We start from the raw sequence: 13,528 nt of genomic DNA on the forward strand, positions 1-13,528 counted from the left end.
GAAAAAAAAAGAAAAAAGTTCAAACTCTTATAAAATTCTCCATATTCTTCATTTATAACATCTTCAAAATTCTCTATCGAAATTAACTTAATTTTATTAAACTCTTCTCCCTCAATGTATTTGTACTTAATTTTCTTCTTTTTCTTCTAATCACTTTTCCCCTCATCTTCCTCTTCATCTAGTTCAACATCCTCAATTTTTGACTTATTATCTTCTGTGACATCATCCTCTTAAAAAAGAAAGAAAAAAGAGAAAAAAAACCTCCTAATTCCCTCTCAATTACAATCAGAAAGCAAAAAGAGTTTAAAAAAAATTATTTATTTAAAAAAAATAATAATAAAAAAACCTTCACTTCTTAACCCAAAAATTAAAAAGAAAAAAAAAACAGGTCGGAGGTCACAACTACCTTCTCCTGTTTAAACCGCCCAAAGCGGTAACTCCCCCAAAATATTGGGTGTGAGATAACTCACAGGTAGCTGATGACTTCTGGAAACTAGTGCCCACCCAGTTCCCTCTCCCAACTCCCATTTCATTAAACTATCATCATTATTTAAACTATTTAAACTCTTCTCAAAAAAAGATAAAAGATTTATTTTTTTAAATCAACGTTACCACTTCGGTCACCATTGCTTCCATTTCTTTTAAAAAACTAGATCCCACCTTACATCTCTACTCTCTTTGGAGACCTTGAAGGACTACATCGTCCCTGAAACTGCATGATTGGTAGAGACTGAGCAAAGTCCATAACCTCTTTCGGATTGTCAAAGAACTTTGGCTAATTTCCATCCTAAAAAATCTTCAGTACTGCAGAATACCTGAATGTTCCCTTATGTCTTTTTTTACACAACCGTTCTTTCACAGAATTAAATTCTCATCGTTGAAACATAATTTCTTGACTCAAATCTTGATAGAAGAAAACAGGATTATTCTGAACCATCAAAGGAGATCTCTTTTGCTGGGCATTTCTAATAGCCGTACGTAAAATTGTCTCTCTGTCACAATAGTTTAAACAACGGATCAAAACAGATCTTGGATTCTGTCCTGAAAAAGATTTTCTTCTTAAAACTCTATAAGCACGTTCCAGTATTAAACCTTCGGGGAATTTATCCTGTCCTAACACTCGTGGAATCCATTCAGTAAAAAATTTTCTTGGATCTGGTCCTTCTATGCCTTCTGGCAAACCAACAATTTTCACGTTGTTCCGTCTAGATTGATTTTCCAAATAATCAACCTTTTTTGCTAAATTTTTATTTTGGATCTGCAATGTTTCAATTATTCTATTTTCATCTTGCAATTGATCCTGTGCATCGACTAAACCTTGATCACACATTTCAAATCTTTCAATGGTTTCAAGCTTAAATGCTCCATTAATGACTTCCGCCATCGCATTAATCTTGGAAATAAACAGGTTCATAAAATTAGCTAAGTGACTCGATACAGAATATATCTTATCTTCAAGATCCTTAACAGACATTTCAACAGAAGTAGATTCAGGCATAATGGGGTCTTGCTGTTCCTTAGAGACCACAGGATCTTCTGTCCCTTCCCTTAATTTAGTATCTTTTCTAGCAGTTTGACTTTGTATAAAAATCCCTCTCAAAGTCCCACCAGCAATGCCAGGAGACTGAAGATCAGGGTTATCTTTAAGCCAAATCTCTTTAATCATCTTCACTGAATCGATGTCTGGAAAAACCATTGTAATTGAAGATGCATTTTGCAGTGCCACCACTATAGCAGTCGAATGACAACTCTTTAACTCTCCAGCTGGTGGCGCCCCAGCTGATTCAACTGTCAAAGCCTCAGCAACAACACCTGCAGTGGCCACCGTGCGAAACACTGGCACCCGTCCAGCCCCTTGTTCTGAAAGCTATTGAGTGCGACCTTCAGAGAGCCTCACAGGCTTAAAACGAAGCTTCAATGCCGAACTCTGCACGTCCTCCTCTGGATCCATTCTACGTTGAGACCTGGCTTCTTGTAAACAAGTAGGCTCAGACAATTTCGGAAAATGTAGTTTTTTAACAGTGTGTTGATATTTTCTTTTACCTTTTTTTTTTGCATATAAACCATTAGGCACTAATCCAACACCTCTTATTATTTATAAACTTTTAAAAGAACTTTAACGGGCACTTAAAGACAAAACAATAAATCAGAGTCAGGAGAGGTCTGGAAGGCACGTCTGTTCCCTACGCCATCTTGCCACGCCCCCCAGCCAGAATCCCACTTAAATATAAACTGATGAACCTGAGATTCAGAAACACTTTAGCCCAACTTGGGGGCTGTGTAACATTTGAAATTCTGTTAATAAATTTTAATTGTGTGGCTTCATAATAATTTTGAAAATGAGGCAATTGAAGTCCTCCTAAAGCATATTTCCACGTCAGTTTCTGCAATGCTACTCTCGCTAACTTCCCCTTCCATAAAAACTTCCATACTACTGTATTCAAATCTTGGAAAAATACTTTTGGAAGTAAACATGGAATCGATTGAAAAAGATATTGAATATGTGGAAAAATATTCATCTTGATACAATTTACCCGACCTATTAATGTCAACGGTAAATCTTTCCATTTAATCAAATCCATCTTAATCTTTCTCATTAATGGCACATAATTTAATTTATAAAGCCATTGATATTTTGCATCAACCATTACTCCTAAATATTCAATTTTATCAGACCATTGTAATTTTGTAATCTGTTTACACTCACTATAATCCCCGACTGAAATTGGCAATATTTCACTTTTGTCCCAATTTACTTTGTACCCAGATAATACACCATATTGCTCCAAACATTTTTTGCAAATGTGTTAAAGATTGTTCTGATGTGTTAAGTATATCAATACATCATCAGTAAACAAATTAATTTATATTCATCATCTACAATCCTTATCCTTTTAATATTATAATTTTGTCTGATTGCCTGAGCTAACAGTTCTATGACCAATGCAAACAAGGCTGGCGACAATGGACAGCCTTGTTGTGTTGATCGTGTTAACTTAAATGACAAAGAAATTTGGCCATTTGTCACCACCCTAGCAAATGGATTTTTATATAATGCCTTAACCCAACCATTAAAAAATGGTACAAACTTAAATTTTTCTCACACTTTAAATAAAAAATTCCATTCAACTCGGTCAAATGCTTTTTCCATCTCAAGCGCGACCACCATTGGGTTGTTGACTCTACGTATTGAGCAACGTAATCATTCTAAGAATATTATCAGAAGCATATCTATTCTTCAAAAAACTTGCCTGATCAGTATGTACCAATTGAGGTAAATATTTAGCAAGTCTATTTGCCAATATTTTAGCTATTACCTTATAATCTACATTCAATAAAGAAATTGGTCGATATGAGGCCACATTCAACGGATCTCTATCTTTCTTTAGTATTACTGTAATTATTGCACTTGAACAAGATTCTGGTAATGATTGCTCCAGTGTTAGTTGTTGAAGTATATCCAAAAATACAGTAGAAAAATCTTCATAAAACGCCTTATAAAACTCAACAGTAAATCCATCGTCTCCTGGAGATTTCCCATTTGGCCTCTCCTCTGTCGCTTCCTTAATCTCAAAATCTGTAAATGGAGACTCCAATTCTTTCAGATCATCTTCTCCTAACACTAGTAAATCTAAAACAGATAAAAAAGATTCAATAGAATCATCATCTCGAACCCCCTCAGAAGTATATAATTTCTGATAAAATGAAGAAAATTGATCATTAATTTCTTGGGGTTTATAGGTAACTGTTGAATTCTTTTTCACAGCATTAATAGTTCTCGAAGCCTGTTCTGTTTTCAGTTGCCAGGCTAAAATTTTGAGCTCTATCACCTAATTCATAATAACGCTGTTTAGATCTTTGAATGAGACGCTCATATTGGTATGGTTGCAGTGTATTATAACATAATTTCAATTTAGTTAATGCTATCTTTTTATCTTCAATACAATTTTTCTGAAACTCTTTCCAACTCAGTTATCTGTTTCTCCAATGCCAAACTTTCTGCCAAATATTTCATTTTTTTTCTTTTGCCGAATAACGAATAATTTGGCCTCATAAATATGCCTTCAAAGCATCTCATAAAATGAAATCGCTCCATATTTGTACTCAAAAAAGAAGCAATTTGCTCTTTGACAAAACTAACAAACTTGGGTTTCTTCAATAACATCACATTAAATCTCTAACGATAAGTTGATTGCGTAACTTCAGATCCAGCATAAGAAATAAATAATATAGAATGATTGGACACAATCCTGCTCTTATATTCAGCCTGAATAATTCGAGCTTGAAGATGAGCCGATACCAAAAACAAATCTATTCTGGAAAATGAATCACGTCGAGATGAATAAAATGAAAAATCTTTTTCTGTTGGATTTAATCTTCTCCAAATCTCAACTAAATTCAGATCTCTCATCAAAGACACCATTTACACAGCCGCCTTCGATTTCTTTATACTTTTTGGAGATTTATCCAATAAGATCTAAAACACAATTAAAGTCCTCTCCAATTAAATTGTTTTCTTTAGCCTGATTTAACGTCAAAAAAGCTTCAAATATAAATCGTTCATCATCTACATTAGGCATATATACATTCAACAATGTCCATGATTCTGCAAAAGCTTACAGTTCACCATTAAAACTCGACCAGCTGCTTCAGAAAATGATTCCAATTCAAATGGTATTTTCTTATGGATCAAAATCGCCACTCCTCGTGCCTTAGAAATAAGAGGCAATTACATGTCCTACCCAATCTCTCTTCAATTTCAAATGTTCTTTTTCAGTTAAATGTGTTTCCTGCAAAAAAGCTATGTCAACCTTCATCTTTTTAATATAAGCCAACTCACGCTTACGCTTAATCAGATTATTTAATTCCTGTACATTAAAAGTTGCAAAATTCAAATTAGACATCTTGTACTAAAAAAAATGATTATTTTCACAATTCACACGTATAAAGAAAAAAAGTTCCCCTTGCTCAAATAAAAAAAAACCTGCAATAAAAAACACACAAGAAAAAAAATTCTTCCCCAAAATGTAGTAACTCCCCAATTAACTGGGTGTGGTAAAAAAAACCCACTAGTGGCAGATGACTTTCGAAAGTTTCAGGGTCGTCCACCACCCCACCTCCCCACCCCAGTCAAACTTCTCAACAAATATCCATCTCAATCATATCATACTTCAAGTGACTTTAGCCCCAAAGTTTATTCCGGATCTTCAATATCAATCAGGCTCTTTGACATTTCTCCCTTCCTTCCATTCTTTTAGCAGACATCTTCCTCTTTGGTGACAATGGCTGAACAGCTCCCCATATATCTGGCAAAGAATTAGCAAAGATTAGTGCATCATGATCACTCTCAAAACACTGAGATTGAAAGTTCCCATACAAAACTTTCAACACGGAGGAGTATCGAAAGGAAAACTTGTATCCCTTTCTCCACAACACCTCTTCTGCTGAATTAAATTCTTTATGCCTCTTGATAATCTCCTGACTCAGGTCAGCATAAAAAAAACACTCTACTGCCTTGAACCATCATTGGAGTTTGATTTCGTCGAGCCTTATGGATAGCAATCCATAAAATCATCTCTCTATCCTGATATCTCAAACATGAAGTAAAACTGCTTGAGGTGGTTGACCCAGATAAGGTTTCTTCCTCAGCACTCTATCCAATTCCAGACCATCTGGGAAAAATTCAGGACCCAATACATCTGGGATCCATTAAAAAAAAATTAACTGGGTCTGAACCCTCAATATCTTCCAGAAGTCCCACTATTTTCACATTATTCCGTCAACCTTGATTTTCCAAAGAGTCTTATAAGAGATTTTCCTACAAAAGAATCTTCCACTTTTTTTATTTTTTCTCTATTCCATTTCACTTGGTCTCTACAGTCATGAAATGCCCCCTCAATTTTTTTAATAATCTTGGGAATTATAGACCAGTGAGTCTTACACCAGTGGTTTGTAAACTATTGAAGAGGATTCTTAAGGATTGAATCGGAGAGCATTTGGAGAAGTACAAGGATAGTCAGCATGGCTTTTGTGAAGGGTGGGTCTTGCCTCATGAGTCTAATTGAGTTTTTTGATAAGGTAACAAAATTGATAAGGGTAGAGTGGTAGATGTAGTTGGAGTGTAAGGTGATGCACGGTCAATGGTCGGTTACTTAAGAGTGTGGATGAACAGAGGTTCTTTGGGGTCCAAGTCTATCCATCCCCCAAGGTCACCGTTTATCCACTCTGATCATGTGTTCTCCTGAAAGGCAGCCTCGACCCTGAAATAAGTCACTGTACTCTTTCATGAGTTCATCTTAAGACTGTCTTTCCTTCACTTTCCACGAGAACTCCTTACCAGGTTCAATTTCTCACAGGATGTTAAACCTAGTATGGCCTGTAGATCTTTTGGTACCACGATGAATGCTAGCATGTGCTCTTTGTCCTTGTTTCACTTTGACCATGCATTCTCCTTGCACTGGTATATCGGTACCTGAATATCCTGTCACCTTAACTTTTGTTCCATACATCCTTGGTCTGGGTCTAGTCTTCTTAAAATTAGTCTCTGATATTACATTAATTTGTGCTCCAGTATCCAATATAACTGAAATGTATATGCCATTCACTTTTATTCTCAACATCCAGTCTGTTTTCTTTCTTGTTTTCAGTCATAACATCTACATTTTCTGCATGAACCTTGCTTTGTTGCACTTGGTTCCTACAGCAACAGACATAATGGTTGCTTTTGTTGCAAATATTCCATGTTTTACCATATGCTGGACAATTTTTTGGTAGGTGTTGAGCACTGCATTGATGACATGGCTTTCGATTGTCCCTTTCATTTGTTCGCTGGCCATGCCTCTCTTTCCACCTTGGCGTACTTGTTAAATGATTTATGTCTGTTCTTGCTCACCGCATCCACGTTGCAGCTAGTTTCACTGAACAGCTCCTTTGTCTGCATGTTTACAGTTTCTGTAGTCCAAGAGTGCTATGACTTTTTCCAGATTTTCTAGATTTTGCTCTCTTAGCAGTCTTTCCCTTAGACTATTATCTGGAATACCACACACAAGTCTATCTTTTATCAGTCAGTCCACCAAATTCACATGTTTTACTTCTGTTTCTCAATTAAGTCACATATTGATCAATACTTTCTTCTGTTTTCTGTATACATGTGAAAAATATGTGCCTCTCAAATGTCGTGTTAAATTTAGGTTATGCAGTGTGCCTCAAACTGTTCCATTATTTTTTCCAGTTTCATTTTGTCTCCTTCAGCAGCAAATGTGAAGTTATTATACACCTCCAGGGCTTCATCACCCACGAAATGCAATAAAACTGACCATTTCACTTTATCACTTTTCCCGTCAGCTCCGACTGCCACTAAATACAATCCAAAACGTTGTTTAAATTTGTTCCAGTTTGCAGCCACATTACCTGTCAACTGGTTTTACTGGTGGATGCATTTTTCTCTTCGTTAGCTTCTCTTCACTGATCAGTTGCTGACTTTGGAGGTTTCCTTATAAAGTATTTCCTTTATCCCATTTCTGACACCATGTTTCATCTTGTATTCGTATGTGTGTTCTTAGACAACACATGGATGAAGGAAAAGGTTCTTTAAAGTTGTTGTAAACAGCACACCATGAGGCTGCAAGCCTCCATTACAGTCTCTTGCTGTGTGTCAGCCCCCTGGTAGCAGCCAAGTATCAAACAAATAATCAAACAAGAGCTATGACATTGCAACCATGATCATTATCATTACAGCAGGTACTCCTGCCCTTGTGAAATGGGGACCGAATCACCAAGGCCGAGAAAACTGCGCAGAGGTCCGGCAGAGGATCGATGGGCCGAACGGTCTGTTACCCTGCTGCATGACCCCATGCATCCAGAAGTGAGAGAAGGTAAACACCAGAAGTGGGTGTGGATCTGCAAGTGGGAAAGAGGGCAGTGGGACCTCGGCAATTATAAGGTCGTATCCTGATCGGCGCAATCCCGGGGTCCAGACGGAAGTGGCTGTTTACTGACGCCATGACGTGCACGCGCGCTCTCTCTCTCTCTCTCTCTCTCTCTGCGTGGTGACGTCAGAGGATGTACGGCGTCTCCCAGCGTTGCCACAGCGACGGGCTGGACTGGGCCTGGACGGGAGTCTCGGCAGCCGGTTCACGGAAGAGGCAGCGGCATGTGTCCGGGCCCGGAGGTGAGATGCGGGGTGGCCCCGGCGCAGTGTTCGGTGCCGGGCCTCGGTGGAGTGGGACTACGGGGCGGGGGGTGGGGGGAAGAGGAGGGAGGGAAGGAGGGCGGGCAGCACCACGGGAAAGGCCGTGGCTTCACTCCCCACAGATGGCCTGTTTATCACAGGGTTAATCACCTGGAAGACGTCTCATCGGGGGACGGGACCGGAGGGGAGGTGCTGGACTTCTTGATGCCCAGTGTTATAGAGGGGTAGGGATGGGTCAACATTGAGGCCAAGGTTGGGTATTCGAGGGTGGTGTCAACATTGTATCACTGAGGCCAAGATTGGGGGGGGGGGGGGGTGCGGGGTAGAAGGTGAACTTCGTATCACTGAAGCCAGGGGAGGGGATTTGGGGGTGGTGGGATTATGGGGAAGGTGAACACTATCACTGAGGCCAAGGTTGTATTGGGTGCAGTTTTAGTCACCAAACTGCAGGAAAGGTATCAATGAGGTCGAAAGAGTTGAAGATTTACCGGGATGTTGCCAGGATCTGAGCGACTGAGTACAGAGAAAAGGGAGGATTTTATTCCCTGGAGCATCAGAGAGTCAGGGGAGATGTGATAGAGGTGGTTAAAATTATGAGGGGTATAGAGTGAGCAAGCAGGTTCGATGAGACTAGAGGACCTGGGTGAAATGGGAAAAGTTTAAAGGGAACATTTAGGATAACGTTAACACGCAGACTGGTGAGAATGTAGAGGGGAATTTCATACTCAGTTCACTCCATGACTCAATGACCATGAAGGGAGATGTGGTTGGGCAATAGAGAGAAGAGCAACAAGAACATAGGACAAGTTGATCAAATATTGGTTGGGCTGTGTTTGTGTGTGTGTGTATTTCTGTCCTGAGAATGCAGGCCCTTGGGGTTTTATTTCACACAGTGGAATCAGACCCCATGGGTTGGGAAGATGAACCATTGATCAGTTTGTGTTGGGGCAATGCAGAGAAGCTACTCAATAGAACATAGAACAATATAGCGCAATCAGGCCCTTGACTCTCAATGTAAGGTTGACCCATATATTGCTTCCTAAAAAAAGTACCAAACCCTCCCCATCCATGTGTCTAAGAGTCTCTTAAATGCACCTAATGTTTCAGCCTCCACCACCATTCCTGGCAAGGCATTCCAGCAATCCACAGCTCACTATGTTTAAAAATAAATTACCACGATGCCTTTCTATACGTCCCTTCCTTAACTTTGTACACATGTCCTCAGGTGTTTGCCAATTCTGGGTGTCCACCCTATCTGTGCCTCTCAATCTTGTAGACCTCTGTCAAGTCTCCTTTTTTCTCCACCTCAAATATTTTATTTAGGATCAACACATATATAACAAATAAAAAACCATGTATTGTGGCACTCTGCGCAGTTGAAGAAAGCATGTGCTGGAATAACGACTGTTTATTTGAATTTAGTGCGCACCCCTTTAAGGGCAGCACTGGCTCAGTCACCACGTGCATGGTGACATCATAATCGCTGCCCAAGGTGTGTGCTGAGAGGGAGGTTTGAGTCAGGAAGAATCCCTGACAGCGCCATCTTCTCATGGCTGCCCTGCCACATGGCGTTACACGTGGGGCTGATTCGCCATGAGAGAGTGTGCCGCCACACAACTCCCCCCCCCCCCCCCCCCCAGAACTGGCTATGCGTCCCGCCCACAGCCTCGGCACTTGGGTACGGCCGTCTGTACCGGCTGCGACAAGTCCAGATGGGCCGCCTTCAAGCGGTCCACTGTAAAAAGTTCCTCGTTCCCTCCCATGACTAGAGTGAAAGTTTTGCTGGAGGACCTAAAACAGACCTTCATACGGGCGCTGTAACGGTGCCCGCTGCGGTCCTCTCCAGATGATCCCATTTCCTTGGGGCGGTGGGATGGCCGGGTGCCGTGGCATGATGGGGCCAGAGAGGCCAGTTTCCTGTGGAGGTCCGCCAGCAGGTTTGGGTTCTTGGGTGCTATGTCGGTTTCTGGGCCGAAGAAATCGCTGGGCAGGGAGAGTGGCGCTCCGAATACCAATTCCGCTGACGAGGCTTGCAGGTCCTCCTTGGGTGCAGTCTTGATCCCGAGAAGGACCCAGGGCAGTTCGTCTGCCCAGTCCGGGCAGGTGAGACAGGCAATGAGAGCGGACTTTAGGTGCCAGTAAAACCTCTCCACCAAACCATTGGATTGAGTGTGGTAGGCCATGGCGTGGTGGAGTTTAACCCCCAAGAATCTCGGCAGCTGAGCCCATAGCGCGGAGCCCCTGTCGCTGGTGATTTGCGCTGGCCTGCCAAAACGGACTGACCAGGGTCCTAGTGCATGTCTCCACTGAAGCCTCTCCAATCGGGCCATCTCTTGGCTCGGTCCACTACCACAAAGAGGTAGCGTGCCTCCCTGGATTCTGGCAAGGGGCCGACAACATCAACGTGGATGTGCTGGAATCTCCATGCTGACGAGTCAAAAAGTTGGATTGGGGCCTGCGTGTGTCTGTGGATTTTGGAGGTCTGGCACCTGGTGCAATTCCTAGCCAACTCCGCTACCTCCTTGAGTCCATGCCACACTGCTCCACCACCATCTGCATGGTCGTCTTCACCGAGAGATGAGCAAGGTCGTGGACTAGGCTAAAGACTCGCCCTCCACAGTGCCGGAACTACCCGAAGTGGTGAGCCTGTGGAGATGTTGCAGAACAGCATGTCTGGCCTGTTGGGCAACTGGAGGTTGAGGTTGAGGCCTGAGATGGCGGACCAGAGGGCTTGTTTCTCTGTGTCATGCTGTTGGGCCTGTTTATAGTCCAGGCCAGGGGCTAGGGTGGATGGGTGAGAGAGTGCGTCCGGTACCACGTTGTCCTTGCCTGCCCTGTGCAGGATGTTGGTAGTGAATTCCAGCATGTAAGAGAGGTGGCCATGGCGAGTGCCTGGGTGAGGGGCTTGTGGGTCCTTGAAGACCATGAAGGATCTGCCGGAAATGGCGGATGTCCAAGTATAGTGCCAGGAGCTCCAGATCGAACGCGCTATACTTGTGCTCTGGCGGGCGCAGCTGTTTACTGAAAAAGGCCAGAGGGCACCATTGTTCATCAAGCCATTGCTCTAGCACTTCCCCAACTGTCGTAGCTGAGAGTGCTGTGTGTGCCTCTGGGCATGGGTGCACCAACAACGTCGCACCTTGTCCGCCTCTTCCGACCAGGATAAAGTTTTTTCCTTCACGGCAATCAGTGCAAACAGTGGACGCACGGTACGAATGGCGCTGGGGATGAATCGATGGTAAGCGTTCACCATCCCCACGAACTCTTGCAGCCCTTTGAGGGTGGCGGGTATTGGGGAAACATGGCATCCACTTTTTCTGGTGCCGGAGAAGCTCTCACCGCCGAAATAGTATGCCCCAGAAACTGCAACGACTGCTTGCCGAACTGGCATTTGGCCGTGTTGACCATGAGACCGAACTTCGCCAGCCGGGCAAACAGGGTGTGGAGATGGGCCTTGTGTTCTTCGCGGTTGCGACTGCCGATCAGGATATCATCTCAGTAGATTAACACAAAGTCCAAGTCCCTACCCACTGTGTCCACAAGGCACTGGAACGTCTGGGCCACATTCTTTAACCCGAAAGGCATATGGAGGAATTTGAAAAGGCCGAATGGGGTGATGATCGCAGTCCTTCCAACGTCGTCAGGGTGCACTGGGATCTGGTGATATCCCTGCAGTAGGTCAACTTTGGAAAAGAGCTATGCGCCGTGGAGATTGGCTGAGAAATCTTGTATGTGGGGTTTAATCCGTCGGTAGTCTCTGCAGGGTCTCCAGCCTCCAGACGATTTGGGGACTATATAGAGTGGTGAGGCCCAGGCGCTGTCTGAACGGCGGACGATCCCCAACTCTTGGAGCCTTGAGAATTCCTCCTTCGCCTGGCTTTTCGGGGGGCAGCCGTTTGGGCTTCCGTGGCAATGTGGTGGAAAACTCCATGTGGTGGAAGGCGGTATTGAAGTGTGGCTCGTGGAGTATCTCGATGTACTTGTCCCTAATGGTGGCGATCTCGGGTCTGCAGGCGTCCACGGTGGCCAAACGCACAGAGTGGAAAGTGTGTGCATTGACCAGCCTCTGGCCCTTCATGTTGACCAGCAAGTCGTGAGCCCTCAGGAAGTCACCCTCCAACAGCGCAGGGCCCACCAAGGCCAGCACGAACCTCCAGTGGAATCTTTCTTTGCCGATCTGGATCTGCGCCCTGCGGGTGCCGTAAGTCTTGATAGTGGAACCATTGGCTGCCTGCAGGGTTGGACCGGGAGATCGGGTGCGAGTCTTTAGTGCTGTAGGGGGTAGGACGCTCAATTCAGCCCCTGTGTCCACCAGGAATCGCCGGCTAGTGGATTTATCGGTGACATGAAAGAGTCTGTTCACGTGGCCAGCCGTCGCAGCCAACAATGGTGGATGGCCTTGTCATTTCCCTGGAAGTTGCAGGGTTGGCAGCACTTACGGGCTTGTGGTCCCCAGCACTGGTGGTAAAAGCACCAGGTCGGATGGCTCTCTTGGCTTGTGCTTGGGGGCGGCTTGCGGTCAACTGGTTCCCGGTCTTGAAACCTGGTTAAGGGTGGCCTTGTTCTTCCTCTTCGTGCGCCAGAGGGCATCTGCTCGTGCTGCGACCTTACATGGGTCCATGAAATCCTCATCTGCTCATCCTCATCCTCATCCTCAGCTGTAATCCTCTGGGATTTGCTCGAGGAAAATCTTGACAGAAGAGGAAGCAAGGCTTATGATCCTCCACCAGGGCCAGCATTTCGTCCATTAATGCCGATGGGCTGCGGTCCAGAAGCCTGTCCAAGTGCAAGAGCCTGAAAACCTGTTGCTGGGGGGTGAGGCCAAATGTCCCCAAGAGCAAATTCTTGAGGGCAGCATATTTACCCTTAGCTGGAGGATGATGGATGAGGTCGTCCACCCTGGCTGCTGTGTCCTGGTCCAGCATGCTCACAACATGGTGGAACATCGTGGCATGTGGGCGATGGGTCCAGAAGAAGGGAAGCTTGACTGCTATGGCGTTAACCTCAGCCATATTTCTGAGCCCAGAAAGGTCTCTGGGCTCGTTGGGGTCACCACTTTGGCACTCTACGCAGTTGAAGAAAGCACAGCCACCACGTTGAGGATCGTTAACGAATATTTATTTGAATTTAGCGCGCGCCCCTTTAAGGGCAGCACTGGTTCAGTCACCATGTGCATGGTGATGTGATAATCGGTGCCCGAGGTGCGCGCTGAGAGGGAGGTTTGAGTCAGGAAGAACCCCTGACGGTGCCATCTTTCCATGGATGCCCCGTCACGTGGCGTTACACGCAGGGCTGGTTCGCAATGAGAGAGTTCACCGCCACAGTATCACATTTAGG

At 43.9% G+C, this 13,528-nt stretch overlaps 1 protein-coding gene and 1 long non-coding RNA gene across 2 annotated transcripts in view; one reads left to right on the forward strand and one right to left on the reverse strand.

The window, feature by feature from the left end:
- Nucleotides 1-4,343: 4,343 nt before the first annotated feature.
- Nucleotides 4,344-8,066, reverse strand: LOC138755042 (uncharacterized). Its single transcript, XR_011352005.1, has 2 exons — nt 6,338-8,066; nt 4,344-5,306 (listed from the first exon to the last, which is right to left on the reverse strand). It is a non-coding gene; the product is annotated as an uncharacterized lncRNA (long non-coding RNA).
- LOC138755034 (zinc finger protein 678-like) overlaps nt 8,057-13,528 on the forward strand; it is a 34,113-nt gene continuing 28,641 nt past the window's right edge. The window contains exon 1 of the mRNA XM_069920207.1: nt 8,057-8,170. The gene's annotated coding sequence lies outside the window, so the exon portion shown is untranslated. The remainder of the gene's footprint in view (nt 8,171-13,528) is intronic.

The sequence above is a fragment of the Narcine bancroftii genome, chromosome 2 (assembly GCF_036971445.1).
Source record: "Narcine bancroftii isolate sNarBan1 chromosome 2, sNarBan1.hap1, whole genome shotgun sequence".
Classification (NCBI taxonomy): domain Eukaryota; kingdom Metazoa; phylum Chordata; class Chondrichthyes; order Torpediniformes; family Narcinidae; genus Narcine; species Narcine bancroftii.